The following is a 23409-nucleotide window of genomic DNA, read 5'->3' as shown; positions in this document are numbered from 1 at the left end:
GTCTGGGGGAGTTTACTAATATGTGTTTTTATTTTTGTTTTTATTTAAAATGTTTTTCAAAATTATTTTTCACATATGTATTAAATAGGGACATTGATATAGATTTATACTTGATTGTCTAACCACTCTTTAGCACCATTCTAGATTTACTGATTGCAGATAGTACTAAAGATGCTAAAGTGGATCAACATGTCACCTATATACACTAGCTGAGATTGTTTGAAGGAACCAAAGCTGACCTCCAACACTAATATTGACTTATTTGCTTGTCTTGGGGCTTGGAAATCACTTGGTCGGAATCCTCTTACAAGTCTGGAAGGTAAAAAGTCTGTGTGTTTCTGGTTCCCTTCCTTCTCTCTCTTCGGCATCTCAAAGATCTAAGTTTATGTTATAAAATATTGAAATGATTTCTTGAGAGGCAGAGGGGTAGGAGTGTCTCCTGCGACCCCAGTATTCTAAATCTCAAGGATGATCACACATTGTGGAAACGAGGGATAGATAAATTACCAGAGACCCCAGTATTCGCTACACTTTGTCAAAAATGTATGAGTTACAAATGCAAATGTCAATGAGATAGACTAGATGACATTTGTGGCATCGAAACCTGTTGAAATTGAAACTAATAAGAGATTCAGAGAAGAGAGATGAGGATAGAAAGGGATCAGAGAAGACTACCTGTGTGTTCAGATACTTGTTTGAGTTGAATCCATGTGTCCCTTGATCGATACTCCAAAGATAAAGCATGCACTTTTATTTTATGTTAAGAAATGAGGTTAGTAGAGGGGAATGTCAGATGAGATTTGCTAAGTTGTAGACTAGATGAATTTGGTTGCTAAGTTAGGATAATGCATAATGAACTTCTGTGATTAGGATGTTTAGATATGAATTGCAAACCCATAGAGTGATGGCTTCAATATTTTGAATCTTTGAGTTCCTACTGTTTTCAAACATTTTCCAAAGACTACTGTTTTTGCTTGAGGACAAGCAAAGGAGTAAGTCTGGGGGAGTTGATATACCATGGATTTCACCCGTTTTCTACAATGGTATACTAGTATTTTATTATACATCTAATCTGTTTTCTAGCCTGTTAGGTATGTTTTCCGGTTCAGGAGCGTTTCGTGATAAAGTGATGTTTTTGGAGCATTTTGGAGTACAAGATAGAGCTGGGAATTTGAGTATTTACCTGCGGGTCCCGCCCCGTTTGATCCGTTGCGAGGCGGGTGCGGGTCGGCCAATTCAAAAAATTTGACATGCGGGTGCGGGTGCGGGTTGAGTCGATTTTAAGCGGGGCGGATGCGGGTCGGTTGAATTTGAATCGCGCGTACCCGCCAACCCGCAAAAAAAAATTCAAAAAAAAATAAAAAAAAATAGTTTTTTCAAAAATAAAAAAGTCATTTTCGTAAAAAAAGTAAAATGTTTTTATAAAATTATAAAATTTTAATTATAAATATATAATTTTAATTATAAAATTTATAATTTTGATTATTTTATTATAAAAATAATTAATATATAATTAAAATATTAATAAATTTATTATTTTTTAAAATTTATTTTTACATGCGGGTCCTGTGGGTTACCCGCAAATTTGGGCAGGGCGGATGCGGGTTTTTGAATCCTTCTTTGCGGGTCATGCGGGTCAAAATTTTGAGTTAAAAAAACTAGTCGACCCGCGGGTTGACGGGGCGGGCGGGGCGGGTCGACCCACGAACCCAGCTCTAGTACAAGAGACAATACACCTGAGTTGGCCATTCAAGACCGATACGATAAGAATCGATCGATACTCATCATGAGTTGTCAATCGATGTAGCTGAGAAGATCCGCGTACTAGAAGATTATAATCGATCGATACACATCTAGTGTTGTCGATCAATATCGAGGACGAAATGGTTTCGCCGACTACTTCACCAAGACTTCACCAAATTACAAGATTGCCCCTGACGAGTTTTTAACCTAATGGAAATGCTTAAATATTCCTTCTAAGTGTTTTTGACGGCAAGCTTTGGAGAGTCTAAGAAAAGCAAGTCTTGAGAGGCAAAGCAGAGAGTGTGAGATAGAGACTAGAGTTTTACATGTTTTGAGAGATTGGAGAGATTTGTGAACTCCATTTATTATTCTACTTTTATCTATCTATGCAATTCTTTCATCTATCTATTATTATGAATTGCTTACTGGTTAAATGATCTAGATCTCTGGCCTCAACTGTCGTATGTTGACACAGAAAAAGAATCGATCGATATCCTTTAGAGATATCGATCGATACACCTTTCGCTCGGCGATCGATTCACCTGTCGGGATATCGATCGACGGCTTCTAGATATGCCTAGGCGTGAGCCGATAATGAATACTAGATCTCATGGAGGGCGGTTATCTCTTCTCCAAGGAGACACTAGTTCAAACAGATAATTCAAGATATCAAAGATCCTAGTGATCTATGCTCTAGTTAGCTACTCTAGAACAAGCTTAGGGTGCAATCTATTTGATGAATATCACAACTTAGCAATTATAGTTTGAGGCTAATCCCACAAACCTATTTAAACCCTAGATCTAACAAGTAGACTACTCAGACATAGCTAAGCAATTCATAATAATAGATAGATAAAAGAATTGCATAGATAAGGAGTAGAAAACAAATGGAGTTCACAAATCTCTCCAATCTCTCAAAACATATAAAACTCTAGTCTCTCTCTCACACTCTCTACTTTGCCTCTCAAGACTTGCTTTTCTTAGACTCTTCAAAGCTTGCCGTCAAAAACACTTAGCAGGAATATTTAAGCATTTCCATTAGGTTAAAAACTTGTTAAGGGCAATCTCGTAATTTGGTTAAGTCTTGGTGAAGTAGTCGGCTAAACCATTTCGTCCTCGATATCGATCGACAACACCAGATGTGTATCGATTGATTATAATCTTCTAGTACGCGGATTTTCTCAGCTACATCGATCGACAACTCAGGATGAGTATCGATCGATTCTTATCACGATGTTGACTTCCGACTTGGTCTTGAATGGTCAACTCGGGTGTATTATCTCTTGTACTCTAAAATGCTCCAAAAACATTACTTTATCATGAAACGTTCATAAACCTGAAAACATACCTAACAGGCTAGAAAACACATTAGTTATATAATAAAATACTAGTATACCATGGTAGAAAATGGATGAAATCCATGGTATATCAGCATTGGACAATGGTGTGCCCCTGGTTTGGCTAAAAGTTGTCTTGTTGAGGCAAGACTCTTTGACCTTCTTGTGCCACAACTTTCCTTGCTTCTTTGGAACCATGAGTTGAATACCTCCTTGGGTATAGCTTCTGGATCTTAGATCTTGTGAGTTCTGGTGCAAACTCATCCCTCATGATTTCCTTCCGAGATCTCCATGTTTTGATAGCTGGCTCCTTGTAAAACCATCTATCTTCTTCTTGTACCCACCATTTAAAGGCATTACCTCTTAGCTGATCAATGGCATATGATAGCCTATCTTCCTTCAGGATGTTGTTGTAATGGAACCATTCATCAAGGTTCCTCTCCCATGTTAGGTAGATTCTTCATCCTGAAAATGTAAAGAGTTCAATTTTAACAGCAAAAGATTTATGATCAAACCGAGAATTAACAACATGATGGTTGTGGGTTTTAGAAGTTGGAGTTTGATTGATCCTTGAAGGATCTGGTGGCTTGGGCTCGACATAGACAGCCTCTGGTGCATCTCCAAATCTTCCTTTTCTAGGCTGTGGACGTTAGCCTAGTGCTTTGGCTTCCTTTTCCAACCGAGCAGTCTGATTTTTGAGCTTTTGTAGAGCTGCAAAATGTTGGCTCAGTATGGCCTCCATAGTTTGGACTGGTCTTTATTTTCCATTTCTCCCTGCAAGCAATCTCAAAGATCAAGTGAAGAATTGGGAAATTATGGTTGAACCAAAATAAATTAGATGCAATAGTGAAAATGAAATGCAAACTTGTTATAAATATTGTGGTGATGTCCATATGGAAAGTCTTAGATTTATTTGTTCCCTACTCCAAGTTAGACTTTGTCTCCAAATTATTGTAATCCTATATAAAGGATCTATTACTCAATGAATAAGACACACAAATTCTTCTATTCTCTTCGTTACTTTATAACACGTTATCAGTACGAAGCTTTAGCGATCTTGAGCTAATAGATATAGATTCTAATTCTGTTATTTTATTTTTTTTAGTTCCATCCTTTTTCAAATCATGTTTATTATCAATTCATGGTTTGTAAAAATGGATTTATATATATTATGAGCTTAGGTGCTTTATTCAACAATATTGACTTGTCCTTGTTTCAAGGAAAGAAAATCATTGAGATCTTGTTGACAAGCTAATGCTCAATTTGTTATATTCATATTCGTTTGTTTTTGTTTTACATAGCATCACGTTTTGATTAACATGTGAGAATAGATGTTTCATTAGTCATCATTCCTCATTGCTTATTAAGTTAGACTTTAGTAAGCTTCGTTCATTTAATGGCATATTATTTAATGTTTGATTCATCTAACATGTGCTTGGTTAATTAGTGAGTTTCATCCGTAAAAGTAATATGTTAATCTATCATTTATTAAATGTTCAGTTATGAATACGTTTGAGATATTATAGTTGCATTTAACATTATCATCATAAGCCTAACATGTTTTACGGCTGCATATAATTTATTGTTTATCTAAAAGCATATTAATTTTAGTGTATTCCAAATATGAGATTAATTTATTATCTTATTTATTATTACCATTTATATATGAGAGTTTTAAATTTAAAGCTTGACCTTTAAAAGATCATATATTTTGGAAAAGAATCCAAAGGAAAGTACGATCACCTGAATGTGATTATCTAAATCTCATTATGTATTTTGCATCTAAAATTATCAGATCTGAATGTCTGTTCATGAGCACTCTATTGAGAGTTAAAATGTTATTTTCCTGAATAAAATATCAATGATACAAATATACTAAAGAATACATATTTTCAAACAAGTAATGTTGTCCAGCAGACACATGACTGAGAAAAGAGACTAAAGGAGTTCATACTTGTATCTTATCTCTTTAAGACTCCGAAAAAATAATGAACTATTGATGTAAGGTCAAAGACCAAAGAGTTTCTTTTTAAAACTCAAACTCTCACTTGAAATTGAGAAAAATTAAGATGGTAATAAAAAAGAGATGATTCAATATCTAAGGATGGAAGAAAATTATTGTGAGTACAATACAAGGTAATAAAACCATATAGATTGTTTAATAAGAGGATATATATGAATGCTTCAGAAGAGCACATTGTACATAAGAATGCAATTTAAAATCTTTATTGCATCATATTCTTATAAGTCTCAAAAGTAAGAAAGAATACATGACTCATGTAGGGTATGTTGTTGATTTAAAATGAGATTCATTCGAGATCGATAAACATGTAGTATTAAAGAATATCACATTTTATGATAAGTGAAACATCCAGAAGATTATGTTTGCACTAAACTAAGATTGATGAATAATTCTCAAAGTAAATCTGTGAGATTTTGAGACACATATGCTGAGACAATAAGCAAAAGAAATGCTATATATATTTCAAATCAGAAATATTTCTCAAGGCAGTATAAGTATTTTAGAGAAAGTATATACAACCTCTTATAAATTGTACTACACAAAGATTAGTGTAATGGAGATACATATAGAGTAAACCACAAGTTTACAAAATAGTTGGCATGAACCAGTTAGACCATTTTGGTTCAATAATGATGCGAATAATACTGAAAGATTTATGTGAATAGTCATTGAAGAACCAGAAGATTCTTCTAAATGATTTTATATATGTTGCTTGCTCCTACGATAAAATGGTTTTCACCAGCCAAATAAAACATATTGGCATGAATAAAAGAGATGTTGGTGGACTGATCACCGACCATGCATCTTTATTGGTGAAGTCATGTCTTTAAGTCTTTGACGACTACAACAAATTCAGTGGGATTAGGGCTAAACATTTGAGCATCACTAATTTGCATCAACCCAACAAGTAATCACTAGTTCTTCCCACCATTGGTATTGGGTCAGAAACCAACCATTTTCGTCTTAGAATTGTGGATGTTCAATATACATTTAATTGCTCCACACAGAGCTTAATTAAGCTGTGTTTTCAAGTAAGGTTGGGGATATATGTTGGATATGAATCTCCATTGATACTTAAGAATCTAGAGTCATCCTTGAGGGATATGAGTAATGCTCAATATGAATGCTAATAGTGAATTAGTATTTCCAACATAAGAGGGAGAAAAACATCTGAAAAAGAAAATAAGTTGATATGAATTATCATTGATCCTCAGACTAAAGAGAAAGTGAATCAGAAGTCCAAAAGATAATTCTATAGCCTAGTAAATCAGTTGCCAGAAGCAACTAATGACCCTAATATAGTGTGACCAAATCACATATACCAGCTATAAATGCTCTAAATAAGAATTGATGTTCCAGAAGAACAATGTCAAACTGCCAGTTACGCCTGAAGCGTAGTAGACATATTGGTTCCAAAGATAAAAATCCTCGTAAACGAAAAGGAGCATAAATTAAAAATGGTCAAGAGGAATAAGAGTTTTGAATGATCTCTAGAAGAGACATTAACATGACTGAAAGAAAATTCAGGTACCTGGGACAATGAAAAGAGATCTCAATAAGTTATGTCATGTATGAAATAAAATGGAACCCATAAGCAAATCGACGTCGTAGACATTTATGCATGCAAAGTAGCAGTTGATATGATAAATAAGAAAGAGGATCATGAAATAAAGTCAATTGAAAAGTGTACACACAGAAATGATTGGCCAAATCATAAAGAAGTAATAGACAAAGATACAAACTCTTGTGAAAAAGAGATGTATTTGGACTAGTAGTTCATACACTAGATGGTGTAAAATAAATGGGATAGAAATGTGGTTGCACCAAAGTAAGATCAATATGAAATTGATTGTGAAGAGACATAGTCTCATATGGTAGATGCAACTACTTTCAAGTTTCTTACTAGTCTGGCAATAAAGAAAGAACTTGAACTATACAACCCATTGGAAACTGATAATCCCTAAGAGATATAATCCTTGAAGGATTGATGATATTAAAAACATGTTCCCAGGAACTCTAGCTATTCGATCGAAATATGTTTTATGGGATATGTAAAATATTAGAAGTTAATCAGTACATCCATTTGTATTTATCAAGAGATTATGAATCAATAGAATCATTGATTTGAATAAAATCCAAACACTTGAAGAGTTATAACAAATTGTTTGTTTGGAAGAAAGATCTTGAAAAGACTACATTGTTATGTGTTCCAAACTAGACATCTCGAATAAGAGATGTTATCTTAAAAGATTCTTAAATATTTTAAGATGATCATATATATGACTGGTCCTGAAGTACCATACTTAAAACAGGCTATGTTTTACATATGATAAGACTGCAATGACTTGCAGCAGAGACCATAGCCGTGGACATGTGTATGACTGAGATCAGCACGCCCTAAGTGACATATAAGATGATCACAGAGAAAGACAAAGAGAACCATTAAGGCTCACGTCAAAGACCATACAATCAAAGGTCATATCCGGTTCCATTCCAGTCCAATCATCCATGAGAGATGAATAATATGCCAACCCAAAACATGATATGGTTTTGAAGTATCAACTATCATTATGCATAGTTTAAAGATATAGCAAATAGTAAAGATGGTCATGAGACGCCATCAAAGAAAAGTTGGACTGCGATGTTTAAGTAATAAGATTACACTGTGGGACTGCAATGTAAGCACGAGCCCTTATGATTATATCAGTGGATAAAAGGGAACCATAATGGTCCAAGAAAGTGATCAGAAGAATGTCTGGTCGAATCCAAATGGATATGGCATTTCTAAAGGCTTTACACAAGTACCATTAAGGCTTATGCACATCCGACCAAAAGTACACTGTATTGATATGATTGGCGCCTTGATATGGCAAGCCATACTAAGTCGGATAGTCTTATGGATATGTTTAGACCATAAGGGATTGGAACTAAAGCCATACACGTCCCTTGCCATAAGTTATTTAAGCAAGTTATTATTCTCTTTCATAACTGAAAGATGTAATTTCATATGACAAGAAATAAATTCATAATAATAACTTTTATAGTTATGAATGAATAACTCGTATGTACGAGGCGAATGTCCAGAAGACTGTATGTAGGATGTTTAGCTTTAAGTCTAAATAGACCAAGAAATTATTAGCTATATCAAATGAGAATTGTGGACCAGAAGTCCATAGATCTTGAATACTCTAATAGAAAGAGTTTATTATGATATTCTAATTTCAAAGGAAATTTATTTTATTGGAATGCATATCCTGAAGATATTGCTTTCAGGGGAAGAAATATGAAAATGTGTATGGTTGTACTCTTTTTTCTTATCATGGTTTTTATCCTATTAGGTTTTCTCATGAAAATGTTTTAACGAGGCAACAAAAAACACATAAATGATAGACATCCAAAAGGATTATTATAATTTCAAAGTTAAAGTCTATCACTGATCTAAAGTCTTTGAGATCAAGAGAATGGAAGAAAAAGATCGAATCATAGGAAGACTCATGCATTGCAGAAGAACAGCAATGTTCGTGTCCTACAAGTTTGCTCACCTGAAAATTTGGTTGATTTATTCACAAAGACGCTACTCGCAGTTACTTTGAAAAATTTAGTTCACCTGATCAGATTGCTTCATCTTAAAGATCTTGACGTATGTACACATGAGGGAAAGTCATTACGCGTTGCACTCTTTTTCCCTTAAGCATGGTTTTTCTCCGTTGGGTTTTCCTGGTGAGGTTTTTAACGAGGCAAAATCTACGGCGTTTTGATATAATGGACATCAAGGGGAAGTGTTATAAATATTGTGGTGATGTCCATATGGAAAGTCTTAGATTTACTTGTTCCCTACTCCAAGTTAGACTTTGTCTTCAAGTTATTGTAATCTTATATAAAGAATCTATTACTCAATGAATAATACACACCAATTCCTAAATTCTCTTCTTTACTTTATAACAAAACTAACAATGATTTTTTTTTTGAGATTTTAGTTTAAAGAATGCAACGAACCGAAAAATATGCAACAAATGATTTAAACTAAGATGAAAGATTTTTTTTAATGCAAATAATAAATTTTGAAACAGATATAGTATGCACGAAATTAATAAAATGCTATGCCTTTTTATTTTTATTTTAAATGCAAGATTCAAAGAAGAAACAAATATGGAATGCAGATTTTTATGACTTTTTAAAAATGGAAACAAATATCTAAATGAATGCAAACAATTTTTTTTTCTTTTTATGAATAAAATGAATCAAACAATGGGGGTAACCCAAGAATTGGTAGAGGTTGGATCCAAGCTACAACCTGAACACAAATAGAATATATTTTTATGGGTTTTTATAAGTTTTTATGATGCAAAAAGAAACAAATATGAATAAGAAACAGAATGATAATATGAATAAAACAAATATAAAAGAGAAGGATAGTGATATGGCTTATGGATTCAAGTTGCTGGACTGAAGTCTCTCTCAACAAGAACAGTGGATGGAAGATGGATATATATGGGATTGGCTTGCTGGACTGAAGTCTCTCTCAAGGCAAATCAGTTGATGGAGATGATGGGGGATTGAGGACGCCACAAAGCTCTGTGAAAAGAGGCTTTGATAAGTCAGGTTGCTCAAGAGCTGCTTCTCACAACACTAAAAAGACTTATATAATAGTTTTTGAGAAAACTAGAAAAACTGTATATTCATTCATAAAATTCAAGGGTGCTTTACAAAGACAAACTAAATGAGCTTATATAGGCTCGACCTTGAGACTCTCTAACAGTTTAAAAATAACTTAAGGAAAAAAATAAAATTGAAATAAAAGTCTTGGAAGCAAAGGCTTTGATGGCTCCATGTAATCTTCATTTAGCTTGATTCCTGCTTCTTCCAAATGGGAAACTTGTAAGGACTTGTATCTTGATAGCTTCTGGACGTGGCCATGATCTTCTAGTCTTCCTGAATTAATCCTTGATCTCATTAAAAGATAATATGGCTGTTGGTATTGGGCAAAGATCAGCATACACTCCTCCAAAGCATTTAGTGTAGATGCTGCCAAATAAGGAAGGTTGGTGTAAATGAAGATCCTCCTGATCTCCTGGGTGCTGGTGCAGCTGAGGACGTTTTGGATGTCTTCTGGATGGTTAATATGATCTCCTGGCTTCCATAGATAAGTTTGGTTTGGACCAAATCGAATTGGTTGGCAACTTTCCCAAATTCATGTTGGTTTAACCGGTTTTGGGAAATTGATTGTATCTTGGTATTTCCTGAACCAATTCGCCTGATTCTGGACTCTCTGGATAGATAATAAATCCCTCTTGAAGCCCATGATTGATTCTAGAAAGGGCCGCTTCATGGTTGGGCTGAAATCGTCTTCTAAAATCTGGTGCTCACAGATGGACTGGCTGGAGAACCTCCGGTTTGTAAAATTCATAACTTCTTCCTCCGTGAATATTTTCTTGTAATTTCAAGCCTCAGTGAATCCTTGATGAGTTGGACTTCTAGGAAAATTGGATTCATGACAAAAGATCTTCTGGTTGTTGAGATATTCGCCTGGTACTGGACCTCGGTCGCTGGTACATCCTAGATGGCTACTTTGAAAGGGTTGGTGAGACTCTGGTCGAACCAATGATTTCTTGACCACAACACATACGGAAGTTAGTCTAGGAAGACTAGTGAACATAGTTCAACCTGATCTTAAACCTTCTCTAGAAGCACATCGATCGATAGTCCTACAGACTAATCGATCGACGTGACGAAAGGTGTATCGATCGATACTCATATAGAGTAATCGATCGACACTTTCTTCATACCAACAAGCGGAAGCTGAGGTTGAATATCTAGACAATAGATACGGAAGTTGATCGACTATTACTTTTGTTGAGTTCTTATATATCATGCATGCATCTTAGTATTCATACCTCTATACGCCTGAAATCTTGAATAGAAATCCTAAGCTTAACACCTTTATTATTATTGTCTAAAACCCCAATTACTTGTTCACCACTGTTTGTTTTGATTTATAATATTACCTAGCTTAACCACTGCTTTTAGGATTTATTGTGTATCCGAGCTCTCTGTGGATCAGATCCCTAAGTATTACAACTTATCCTCTTATTTAAGAGAGTAATTCACTTCTTAGGGTAATTTGAGTGAGATTAAAGATCTCCAAAACCCTCCAAATTAGCAGACCTTTGATCTTCAGAGATATTGTCGATGTAAATACCAAGTTGATGCCCAAGAGATATTCGTTCCATAGAACTAAAATCTTCAGGATAAAACTCTGACAGTCTTACAAGTTTTGATCGATCAAACTGGTGGAATGAATCAGTAGGGCTCAAAGATGAAGTGCAACCAAGCAGTTCAGTGTTTATCTTGTCAAAACGATCATTAAACTCCTGAATTTGCATATCCAAAACAATGTAAAAGAATCCAACTTGATAGTGATGCAATTTTGTTATGTTGCTTTTTGTCTTGGCTTCTTTGGATTAACAAATTCTTCTTCCATAATAAACAACTCCGTGTTATTATTCTCGCAAAAAGAGTTCACCTTTTCAATGATTGAATCACATCCGTTTTCCCTAAGCTTGTACAATTGTTGCTTGGTAGATTTCACTAGAGACATTGCATTCAAGATGACCTTATCTTTCCTTTGTAAAGCCTTTGATAGATTATGTGTGAGACCAAGGAGAAGTAACATCAACTGTAAGTAGAACACAAAATCAAACATGTGAAAGTATTTGAGAAGACCATTAGCTTGACATCTTTTGATACCATCTGACCCATAACTTTCGACATACTCAAGCACTGTAATGATGGAAGTGAATAAATCAGCTAATCTCAATAAGGTTTTGTAGTGAGAACCCCAACGAGTAGTACCATGCCTTTGAAGCGAACACTCCTCGCTTAATTATTTTCCTGTCTTAATTTTACCGTGACTAACTCCTTCCTCGATTATCTTATGTTGATCTTCTCGAATCTTATCTTTCCTCTTACATGAAGCTCCAACCAAATTTTACAAAACAGAAATCTTATCAAAGAAATCACTAACTTCAAAATGTTTTTTAGCAATTCCCATGACAACCAACTGAAGCTGGTGACTAAAGCAATGAACATAATATGCAGAACTATTTTCTCTTAGAATCAGAGATCTCAAGCCGTTTAATTCACCTTTCATATTACTAACTCCATCATATCCATGTCCTCTTAGCTTTTTCATACTTAATTTATGTTTTGTTAAAATGAATCGATAGCACATTTTAGAGATACAGAAAAAGTTTCTTGAACATGAATAATGCCAAAAAATCTTTCTTTGACTATCCCCTTTTTATCAAACAAAAAACAAATGCCACTTTCTCTTTAGTAGAAACATCTGCTGACTCATCTTTAGCTGAAACAAAATACACCATGATCAACCTCCTGAATAATAGATTGAGCAACTTTTTCTGCAAAGCAATGAACTAGATCTTTCTGAATTTTATGAGACACCATTTGATTGTTTTTGGAGCATTATCCAATACAACCTTACTTACAATCTCATTTTGATATGCAGTATACTTCACAAGCTCTACAAAGTTTCCTTTATTAGCTGTATGTCGATCCATCATGACCTCGAAAAGGTAATCCTTGCCGTAATAAATATCTACAAGCATCAACTCATGAAGCATTTAATCTGATCTTGTATTCATTCTTGGCTGCGTCATTCTGCTCATAAAAATCCTGAACGATCGATTGAATTGGATATATGAGGTTGTCAGCCATCTTTAGAGCATTGTTGTGAAAACTAATTACCAATCTAACATGCTCTCCTAATCTCTTTCGATTTTTCCAAATATCAAAGCCTTTTGTCACAAATTCATCACTTCCACATTTATTTTCAGTATAATCTCTAAATAAGTAGCAAATCAAACAAAATGCTTTGTCTGTTTTTATACTATATTCCAACCAATCACGGTAGAGATCAGATCAAGCAGGATTAAATCTTCTAAGCTTATGTCCTATCAGTGTTTTAGGAAAATCATGACCACGAGGTTGACAAGGACCTTTAGTAAGATATTTGCTTCTTACTGCATCTCTTTCGTTAGGGTGATATTCCTTTATACTTTTTCTCTCTGCAGAATCTGAAGGCAAATTCTCCAAATTAGTTTTTGATGCTGATATTGAAGGATCATAAGTCAAATTCTCCGTGTTGGTTTTTGGTAGCGAAGAATTTGAAGGCAAATTCTCTGGATTAACTTCTGATGATGACAAACACTGTTTTTTTTTTTAATATCTCTCCACGGATACCTAAAAAAAATTACATTAGTAAGGATAAACACTAACAATATTTAAGATGATGTATAAACTTACTTACAAAAGATGCCAAAGAAACAATGAAGATGAATAGATGATGAATAAAGTTTCTGCATATTTTTTTCAAAAAAGAAGAGCGTAAGTTTTCTTTAGAAACATTAGGGTTTTTAAATTGTAGACTAATAATTATTTGGGTTACATAATTAAAATTGCAATTAAAATTAGTAGGCTGTCTATATAATTTTATTCCAATTGGGCTGATACATATTAAAAAGATGGAGCCCAACACTTTTTCTTTGGCTTGAAAAAAAAAAAAAGAAGAGTATGTGGCACGTGCCGCACCCTCCCTCATGGTGGGTCCACCCATGTTCAAACCGGTTATCAGAACTCAAATCTGTAGATGCTAAGTGTATAATTAAGATCAATCCTAGAACTTGAATTCATAAATAAGCTATTCAGCTCTTGCTGTGATTTCTATCAGATGCCAAATATATCGAACACTAACTCTCGTTGTCGATCCAATTATTCTAAACAAGCATTAGATGCCAATTCAATATGCTCACTAAGTTCCTAGGGTAACTCTCATTGTAACTATCAGGTTATCTCAGCAGGATTCAGTTCAGTTGTCGATCCCACTCTCGTGTTTCTCAACTATCCTAAAATAAGGTTTATAGTTAATCGCTCTAAAAACAAGCAATAAGGATAATCCTAGTGAACGATACAATATGATTATCCTACCAGTTTTATAAATTATAAGTACATCAAAACCCTAAAAAATCTTTAAATCTAACAAGTATACTATCCAGACATAATCATGCAAGACATAACAATAAACTGAATGAATTGCATAAAAGTATAAGAGTAAAGACTACTAGAGTTCTAATCAATCTCTCAAGAAGTTTGTGATCTTCTCTCCAAAATTTATCTAAGTAAAATAAATCTTAGCCTAAACATTGGTCGGAAAAAATAGATTACATAGTAGGCATGGTCATTTTAACCTGGACCCGTAAATTCGAACCGGAACCGATCCGAAAATATCCGACCCAAAACCGAACCAAAAATTTACAAGTATCTTTTGGATCTAAATTTCTTTACCCAAAAGAACCGGAACCGAAATGACCTGAACTGAATAGATCCGGACCCGAAAATAACCGATCCGAATAGATCCGACCCGATAAGAATCGTTTTGCACCCGACTTAAAAACATGTATATCCAAAACTATGATTTTTGTGTGTTCTATTATATATATATATATATATATTATTTTCATTTAATTGAAATAGCTTTTGTTAATAATATTTGTTATTATTTTGTAACATTTTTAAGTAATATGAAGTTTAAATTTTTTTATTTTAATTTTTTTTTGTCATCAAACATACAGACTCATACTGACTCTGCATACCAAACTGGTAGCTCGGCATCCATGTGGATGACAAAAGACGATTGTTGTCTGGCACTGCGTGCTAAACGATCCGCCCTTGAATTTGCCGTCCTCGGTACATGAATGAGCTGTGAGCTATGAAAACTACTTTGTAAGTTCTTGATGTCCTCCAGATAACTTGCAAACGCCGGCCACTCTTCTGGTTCCGAAACCATCTTCACCAATTGAGAACAATCCGTTGCAAACGTAACCTGAAACTGTCGTAAATTCCTCATACATTCCATTGCCCAAATCAAAGCCTCCACCTCCGAGTGAAGGGGAGACAAACTTGCCCGAACATTTCGTGCCCCCATTAATCCCTCATAACCTTCCAGAGTACTAAACCATCCTTGTCCCGAAAAAGAGTCCTTGTCCTTCCACGAACCATCGATAAAGCACCATCTCCCTGGAATTGAAGGAGGCTGGTTTACTTGTGATGGTATGGAAAGTCGGGTGGGCAATTGTTGGGCCGCAGCCCACATAGCAGATTCCGTTTCAGCGAGCTTTAGTGTATCCATAGCATCTACATCCAGATTACTGAATACCTTGTTGTTCATTGCTTTCCAAATGTACCATAGGATCCATGCAAACTGATGATCATTCATCTTGGGTAAAACTCTCCAGAATAAATGGTCAATATTAGCAAACAATGATTCCGAAGGGAACACATTTGGATTTGTTGGTATAGTTGACAATGCCCATATTTGCCTCGCTGGAGGACATTCAAAGAATACATGATTCAAAGATTCCTCAGCACTCCCACATCGGTCACAAGTAATTTCCCCTTTCATTCCTCGTGCTTTTAAATTCTTTTTGACCGCAACACACCCTGACACAATCTGCCAAAGAAAATGCTTTATTTTTGGGGGACACTTAACCTGCCAACAAAAAGCCTTCAACACCTCTACCGTCGGTCCATAGAAAGCTAGTTGTTTTTCTTTATCGGGGTAGACTCTTTCCACCTCGTATCCTGATTTCACCGTATATTTTCCATTGTTTGTGAAATGCCAGACATCCTTATCTTCTATGCAAAATCTACTGAGAGGTATACTTTCAATAATCTTTGCATCCAAGGGATCCACAAAAGCCCGAATGGCTTGTACGTTCCAAGTCTTAGAACCTGGAGTAATAAGAGATTCGACCGTAAGTTCCGGGAATAAGTTGTGATGATTTTTGTTTGCAGGTCTCGGGCGAGTGGTTGGGAGCCAAGGGTCATTCCATACTGAAATAGATGAACCTGTTCCCACCCTTTTAATTAGTCATTTGCTAACCAGAGATCGAGCTGATACGATACTCCTCCAGCCATATGATGGGGAGTAAGAGCGAATTGGTTCCAGGGGTGAAGCGTTCCTGAAATACCGACCCTTGAATACTCTAGCAAATAAAGTATCCGGTTTATGAATTAGGCGCCAAAGCTGTTTTCCAAGCATTGCTGTATTGAAATTCAAGATGTCCTTAAAACCCAAGCCACCCTCCTCCTTAGGAAGGCACACCTTATCCCATGATTTCCAGTGCATGCCTTTCGTACTTCCCCCCGGACTCCACCAAAACTTCGCGACCGTACTCGTAAGCCTCTTTATAGTAGTTTTTGGTAGTCTATAACAGGACATTACATGGTTTGGTAAAGCCGTAACTACCGACTTAATAACCACTTCCTTACCTCCTTTAGTAAAATACCGGAATGTCCACCCATTAATTCTTGTATCTAATCAATCTTGTACGAATCCAAATACTTGTATCTTGGATCCACTTAGATTCTCCGGTAATCCCAAATAAGAACCCATACCTCCTATATTCTGAATCCCTAATATATCCCTCATCTCTTGCCGCCTAGATTCCTCAATTTTATGTCCAAATTGAATCGACGATTTTTGAAAATTAATCAGTTGACCCGAGACTGCCTCATACTCCTTTAGAATCCTGAGAATAGTCTCACATTCATCCCTCTGTGCCTTACAAAAGAAAAGGCTATCATCTGCAAACAGCAGATGAGATATTGATGGACAAGCTCTCGCTACTTTCATTCCCGTTAATTGTTTTCCTCGTTCCGCCTTCTTAATATTTGCCATCAGCGCCTCCGTACACAAGATAAAAAGATAAGGAGATAGTGGGTCTCCCTGCCTAAGCCCCCTTTGAAGAATTATCAGTCCCTTTGGTTGACCATTTAGTAAAACCCGATACTGGACCGAGGAAATACATTCCATCATTAGTTTTGTCCAATGTGGATCAAAACCCAGCTTGTTGAGTAGTGCTTGGATAAAATCCCATTCCACCCTATCATATGCTTTACTCATATCCGTCTTTATTGCCATATACTTATTTTGACAAGATTTATTCGTCCTCAATCCATGAAACATCTCTTGAGCAATCAGAATATTATCTGAAATCAACCTCCCTGGTACAAAAGCCGATTGTGTTTCCGATATAAGTCTTGGAAAACATATTTTCAGCCGCTCACAAAGCATTTTTGATATAACCTTGTATCCCACATTGCAGAGACTAATGGGTCTCAACTCCGTCATCCGTGTGGGTCTTTCCGTTTTTGGAATCATACAAATATTTGTAAGATTTAACCTTGGGTCCATATCTCCTGTAGACAAAAAAATGATTAACCAATTCCACCAGATCATCCTTTATAATGTGCCAAGAAATCTGAAAAAAGAGAGCAGTCATTCCATCCGGTCCCGGTGCCTTTTCTGGGTGCATCATAAATAAAGCTTGTTTCACCTCTTCCTCCGTTGCTACCCGGAAGAGCCGTTGATTCATCTGCAATGATATAGCTGGTGTTATCTCCTCCAGGAAACTGTCAAAATTGGAGGGATTAGTAGTCGTGAACAAATTTCCGAAATAATCCACAGCCACCTTTTCCACTCCATTCTCATCCGTTATCCAAGTACCTGCCTCATCATATAGGCCCACAATTCTATTGCGGATCCGTCTCTGCCTTGTAAGTGCATGGTAGAAATTAGTATTTAGGTCCCCTGATGAATACCACATATTCCTACTCTTCTGATGCCAATACTCCTCCTCATCCTTATAAGCTTCCTGCAATTTTTTAGAAACCTCAAAAATCTCCTCTGGCGATCTTGAATCATCAGTTTGTACCTCCTCCAATGCTTTTTGAAGCTCCGCAATTTTTTCCTTTCCATAAGGTGGATTATTTTTCCTCCAAGCCGCAATCTCATGCCTGCAGTTACTAATTTTTGAAACTATGTCTTCTGATATACCAGGGCCCGATTCCTTCCAGCCTGCGGCTATTGATTCCAAAAGACCCTCTTGCCCAATCCATCTTTTGTCAAAACGAAATTGTCCTTTTCGTCGACGAATTTTATCTTCAATAAATGCTACGACCGGTCGACCATTCCTAAATATTCCGTATAAGAAACCGGGAAAAGAGTATGCCATTCCTCATTGGCTAGTGCCCGATCCAACCGACACCTAATCATAACAGCCCCCTTGCCTTTTCCTCTTCTACCCTGCCAGGACATTTTATTTCCCCGTGCAGGGAATTCGAGTAAACCACTATTTCTGATCATATCATTGAAAGGAATAAAAGAGTTAGCACTCCGTAGGGATCCGCCCTCTTTCTCATGATTTCCAGTAATTTCATTCAGGTCACCAATTATAAACCAAGGATCAGATCTCGCCAATCCATACCGTGTCAATCTCTCCCATACCTGTTCTCGCAGTTTATGTACCGGATCGCCATATACAAAAGTTAAAAAAACTTTTTTACCAAGGGCGACTGCCTCTACATCTATCATCCTATTACTCGTATACAAAACCTGAGTTTCAAATGTATTATTATAAAAAAGTGCTAATCCTCCACTCCTCCCATTAGGATCAACTGTGACCAGATTATCATAGCCAAAGTGTGCCTGCAATCCTTGTACAAACTCCGCATCTTTTTTTGTTTCAGACAAAAAAAGAAAATCTGGTTTGTACTTGTGCCATATTTCCCGAAGATAACTCATGGTCCACTTACTCCCCACTCCTCTACAATTCCAGCTCAATATTTTCATATAAAAATTCTTTTAAAAGCTCCATTGAGCTGAGAGATATAGATGTAAAGATATCTTGATATCTCGTCGAAACCAATAAAATCCCGAACCACCAACCCGTAATCCATATTAAAACATCCACATTATACGCAGTCTTTAGAATAAAAGACACAATAGACTGCAACCAAAACTTACCGTATGACCTTTGGACGGGACTAGCATGACAATAAGGTAATAACTCATAATAAACAAACCACATGATCCCATAATATGAATTCTGAGTGTTGTTCCGTCCACTAGTGAAGCCGTAACCACCGTGTTTTAGATAACAAAAATTTTGTCTCTCAGTCACCAATACCAGATCACCCGAGCCATATTTCCATTTGTCTTGCTTACGCCACATCAATATCATCCATCATCTCCCACAATACCATTTAGAACCCAAACTCCAGTGAATCCATTGACTTCCATTCAACCAATACTGCCCATATTTGATAATCTGGAGCAGAAGATCATAACTTCCATATCTCAAATGCAGTACCAAAACGACCAAAAAAACTCCAATATCCTTAACAAGATAACGTACACAAAAACACCTCAAGTAACCAGAGTTCATCCATTTCATTACTTGAACAAATAGACTGCCAAATAAATAGATGAAAAACACAACAACCAAAGAAATCCCAAATACCCCATAAAGAACAAACAAGAAACAAATGCTCATTGAGCTTATTAAAAACAACCCAAAAACAAGACCCCCATCCTGCTTTTTAAACTTATGAAATAGGCTGGTGTGATCCATAAAACTATGGCTTTTGATGCACATTCATGAGGTTTGAAGCAACCATAACCTCCTGGTGATACCTATTATCGCCTATACGAGGCCCTGTTTTGACTGGAGCCTTCTTGCGAGGGGAAGCAAGCCCTTTTGCGGTTCTCATCTTCGTGCTTGCTGCAGTGCTCAGGGTTGATTTGAAGAGTCTTTTCTTCGTGTCTTGTTTCACCTTCTCTTCCTCTATCTGCTGCTTATTCTCTTCCTCGTTCACCGGTGGTGCCTCAGTATCATCGAGCTCTGCATGTTCCTCCAGTTCTGCGTTTATCGCAGCTACCTCCTCCTCAGTGAGCTCCGGTAGATCATCTACAGCCTCCAAGTCCGCCCATTCCATACTTTCATCCTCTCCTAACTTCAACTGCCCCTCCACCAGACCCTGAAGCTGTTTGAGCCCATTGACCGCATCCGTGGGGTCTGAAACTAACACATTCCCATCTGCCTGTGTCATCGCGAGTTGTTCCTGGAAGCCTGGAGATGGGCATGCCATATTGCCATTCTCATCGCTCTGGATCTCTCCTTCTTCTTGTGTATCCTCCTGTGACCATAAGTGCTTTTGTTGAGCCCCCAAATGTCCAGTAACTTGTTTCTTATCCCCCTCCTGGTCTCTGCGAACAGACTTGTTTCTAGCTTCTTCCCCATCTCCTCTGCTACTGCCTTTAGCACCAGACGATTTCCTATTGGTTCTATCAGCCACGCGAACCCATTTAGAATCCTCTTCAAACATTTTACCCTTTCCCTTCCCTTGATACTCTCTTGTATCTCTCTCTCGATACTGCTGAGCCCCGTTTCCGTGTAGGACCACTCCTTTGTAGCTCCTCGCCCTGTCATCATATTTGTTTCCTTCGTTCCAACTCCCATTACCCCCATTACCCTCACGGACCTCAGTCTTCTTTGCAGAGTGCTGCTTAAACCCCTTCGTCAATGGGCATTTGGCCTCATGGTGACACAGGCTGCCACATGTCTCGCAATAACCAAAAAGTTTCTCATACCTCAAAAGAATAGGAACTTCCTCGCCATCGTAGAACTCCCCACCGGTCAAGTCGACGGAAGTCTCGAAGCATAACTCCTTGAAGGCATCTACAATCACCAGTACCCGCATAAGCTCCAGATCAACCTCTACAACCTTTCCAATTGCATCTCCTATGCTTTCAAAAGTAGGGACTGTCCTGAACTCCTTCGAAACCCCCAGCACCCGAACCCAAAACGGAATCTCCGATGGATAGTTGATGGATCGCTTCGGCTGCCACTTTGCCAATGCAATCATCCAATAGTCAAAATGAAACGGTTGTAGCTTCAGAACCCCCTCAATATCCTCTTCCTTCTCAAACTCGAACTGGAACTTGCCAAGCCCCAAGTCTTTCCCTGTAACCCGATCCACCAAACCCCAAATCTTTGGAAGATTAGTGAGCAACGCCTTCATCTCCTGAAGCGGTGGGTTCATACACCGTCCCACCAAAATCCTGGAACAAGACTTAATCAGATCAGAGTTGTCAAAGTGAGCAACTGTAATCTTAAGCCTTTTCCTGGTTCCCTCGCTATTCCTTGAATCCCCCATTGTCCCCATAAGTTGTGCCTGTGCCATTGCCAAACAAACCACACTTAAGCCTTTTCTAACAAAGCAAGAAGAAAATTTTAGAATCCGAAAGTTGATAATAAGAACCACCAATGCTATCGATCCTATATATAGAACCTGTATCCTCTCTACATCAATCTCCCAAGAATCCAGTTTGATAATATAATAATGACAATTGATTATCCAAAATCCCAATCCAGTACCAAAGTGTTTAAAGCAAATATTGCGTATCACCAAAAGTTGAAACCAAATCGTCCTCCTTAGTAACGCTGTGAGATAAAGGATCACAGATTGATTACCTGTATATACCCATAGCTTTCGAGTATCAACGATAATAATCGATTGCCAAAAAACCACAAACGCCATCTGTGTAGTTGCCTTAATTGGAACCTCCACAATCCCGTCGCAATCCGCCGTATGTCCTCCATTAATTCTCCCCTGATTCACCCGAACACAATAATCCCTCCTGATTCGAACCCCAATCCCGATCCCGATCAAAAGTATACGCCCAAACCAAATCAAATCGCATCGGGGGAGATACGAAATTATTTTCTCTATCCCTTCGCCGCCGTCGAATCGATTGACCCGATCTGCGATGAAGTAGAGCGGATAGTATCCCGGATTCCCCACTAAAATTCCCGGGTCCCAGTCGTGCAAATCCATCGGAGCCACCTTCATCAAGAGAGATTGCTTTTTTATCTATACCTAGTAGAAAACGATTTCTACACTAATATTTTAATAGAAGCTATTTGTGATTTACATTTTTTTTTAATTAAAGTTGTTTTATAAAATTTTAGATATATATGATAAATATTGACTAAATATAGTATGTCATGTCTTTTTAGATCTTAAATACCTGAACCCGATCCGGATCCAATATGGACTCAAAAATTACGGATATTTTACAGGTATTAGATTTATAGATCCGAACCGATCTGGACCCGACAAGACCCGACTTTGAACCGACCCGGAAAATTATAGATACATATATGAGTCTAAATTTTCAGGACCCGAAAGATCCGGACCCGACAAAACCAACCAGAATCTGACCTGAACCCGGATGCCCAAATCTATTACATATATTAAACCACATCCAAATGTCTCTTTGTAAATAAGAAAATTTCTGGGCCAAAAATGCAGTTCTGAAAACTTAAATCAGCCATGTCAAACAGCACCGGTGACGATCGACCCAAAGGAGGTGTCGATCAACACTCTCTCCATATCAACTCTAACTTCTTTTTCTTTTTTGCACAGCTACAAGTGTTCTTTTTTTTAATCTCCAAACTAGATTCGGACCCGCGCTTGCATTTTGAATATTTATTTAGTGATATACTATAAATTTTACTATTGTTTCTCTTCCAAATGACTTATATATAATTACTTTTATAGATATATTGAATTATGATGTTGTTGTATTTTTTAATTTAGAAAATTTTGATTTTTGGGACAAAAGTGTTGTATACTTTTTGTTGATATAGATCTGTTTGATTTAAATTGTTTGAACTTATATACTTATTTTTTCAAAAAAAATTGACTAATTTATTTATTGGAAGTATAGAATTTGAAGTGATGAGAATAGAGTAAACAATTAAGAAAATATTAAATATATTTGATTTATATTTAGTTATAGATTAGATTATAATGTTACATAAGATTACTTTCAATTTGTTTTATATCTTAGAGAAATATATAATATAGAAACACATTTTAATTGCTATGAATTGTTTAAGAAAATATATAACTTATAAATAAAAAAAGGAAATTAGATTATATTAGGGCCGAAATTTTTTTAAAATTATGCCCATTTACTCAAAATCAGCCCATTAGGACTCTGAAAGCCCAAGTGAGAATGTTATTCCGGGAAGGTCAACAGTTTCTAACGTGTCTCTTTCTAAACCAAACAACTTTCTTATCTTCGCTTCTTGTCGGTTTCAGCCGATTTCGAAGTCGTCGTTGTCGAAAATTCTAACCAAATCGGATGAAATTGATACAAATCGAAAATCAGAACCGTTCACTCCTTTGCTAAACTCGATCTACATGCTGTTTAAGGTTTGTATTTTTTGTTTTAACTTTCATGGTTATCGATGTTTTTTTTTCTTTTTTGATGCAAAAGATCAATATATTCTTATCTAATAATCTATATTACTTTGCATGTTGTCAAGATCTATGAAGAAGAACAACAGCAGTGATGATTATATTCTTCAAAAGAAGTCA

Source organism: Raphanus sativus, chromosome 6 (assembly GCF_000801105.2).
Source record: "Raphanus sativus cultivar WK10039 chromosome 6, ASM80110v3, whole genome shotgun sequence".
NCBI lineage: Eukaryota > Viridiplantae > Streptophyta > Magnoliopsida > Brassicales > Brassicaceae > Raphanus > Raphanus sativus.
The sequence above is the reverse complement of the archived record's forward strand: the minus strand, read 5'-3'. Positions refer to the sequence as shown.